This window comes from Propithecus coquereli, unplaced genomic scaffold (assembly GCF_000956105.1).
Source record: "Propithecus coquereli isolate 6110/MARCELLA unplaced genomic scaffold, Pcoq_1.0 Scaffold213, whole genome shotgun sequence".
In the NCBI taxonomy this organism is placed as follows: domain Eukaryota; kingdom Metazoa; phylum Chordata; class Mammalia; order Primates; family Indriidae; genus Propithecus; species Propithecus coquereli.
The window spans coordinates 837,411-838,909 of record NW_012146412.1 but is presented as its reverse complement, the minus strand read 5'-3'; the positions used below and the strand labels follow the sequence as shown (position 1 = coordinate 838,909).

General features: G+C 37.0%; 1 protein-coding gene across 1 annotated transcript in view; it reads right to left on the bottom strand.

Moving 5' to 3' along the window:
- Positions 1-1,499, bottom strand: part of PDS5A (PDS5 cohesin associated factor A) — a 163,809-nt gene that overhangs the window by 130,585 nt on the left and 31,725 nt on the right. The gene's annotated exons all lie outside the window — the stretch shown is intronic.

The following is a 1,499-nucleotide window of genomic DNA, read 5'->3' as shown; positions in this document are numbered from 1 at the left end:
CCGGGGCAAAAGAGTGAGGCCCTGTTTCAAATAAAAAAAAAAAAAAAAAAAAAAAAAATTCAGAAAATTCCTTTATCATACTTGTGTTCAGCCTTTTGTTACAACAGTTACCAAGACAGCAAAACTTATTAGGCTTTTATAAGATGCATAAACTCCACTCCTTTTATCTTTCTGCATCATGGAATTAAACTGTACATATTTTCATGTGCCAAGAACATCAGCCAAACTGTTTAACTTAATTAACTCTGAAAATGAAAGCTAACAGAAATAAAATTCATTAATGTCCTTAAACTTGTTCTCGTACAGTAAGCAGCATATAGATTTATTTTTTATTTTTACTTTTTGAGACAGGATCTTGATCTGTCTCCCTCGGTAGACTGCAGTGCTGTCATAACTCACTGCAGCGTTGAACTCCTAGGCTCAAGCGATCCTCTTGCATCAGCCTCCCAAGTAGCTGGGAATACAGGCACATGCCACCATACTGGCCAATTTTTTCTATTTTTGGTAGAGACGGGGTCTTGCTCTTGCCCATGCTGGTCTCAAACTCCTGAGCTCAAGCGATCCTCCCACCTTGGCCTCCCAGAGTGCTAGGATTACGGGCATGAGCCACTGTGCCCAGCCCATCATGTAGATTTCTGATATAGGATATAGAAATCACGTTATTGGCCTTCGACAGGCGAACGTTATTTATTTCATATATGGTTTTTAAGGAGACTTCACCTAATTTCTATTAAATTCAAGGTCTTAAAAAAATAAAAAAAAAAAACAAGAAAAAAGGTCTTGAATTAAAGGCTTGAAGCATTCAACATCATCAGTTACTAAAATTCTGTCCCCATCCCTCTCTACTCTCATTTCTTCAAGTAAACTAAAAAAGTTTCATTTAATTCCCTTTGAGTGTTCAAAGAACTCTAAATAGTTCTTACCCTTATGAACCTCAATGTCACACTTATGTTTAATTATTCTCATGCAGAGCTTCTCTCATTGCCAGAAGGCAATAATACAATGGCTTCTTTGCAACATATTAATTTGCCCATTTGATTGCTAATTTAAAAGTAGGCATTACTTGGCAACACATCATTGAGATGCTGGGGAGGGGGAGGCACTATGATACACTGATGGTGGAAATCCAAAATGGTATAATCCCTAGGGAAGGGAATTTGACAATCTCTAACAAAATCACTCATAAACCTACCCTTTATAACCCAACAACCCACTTGTAAAAATATACCCTGAAAATACACCCTCACAAATATAAAACAACATGTGAACAAGGTTATTCACTTCAGCATTATTTATAATAGCAATATATCAGAAATAATCTAAAATGATGCAAGGTGATATCAGTGAATAAACTATGGCACATCTGATACACATAGAGTACCATAACACCATAAAAAAAATTTTTTTTTTTTTTTGAGACAGAGTCTCACTCTGTTGCCCTGGCTAGAGTGAGTGCCATGGCATCAGCCTAGCTCACAGCAACCTCAAACTCCTGGGCT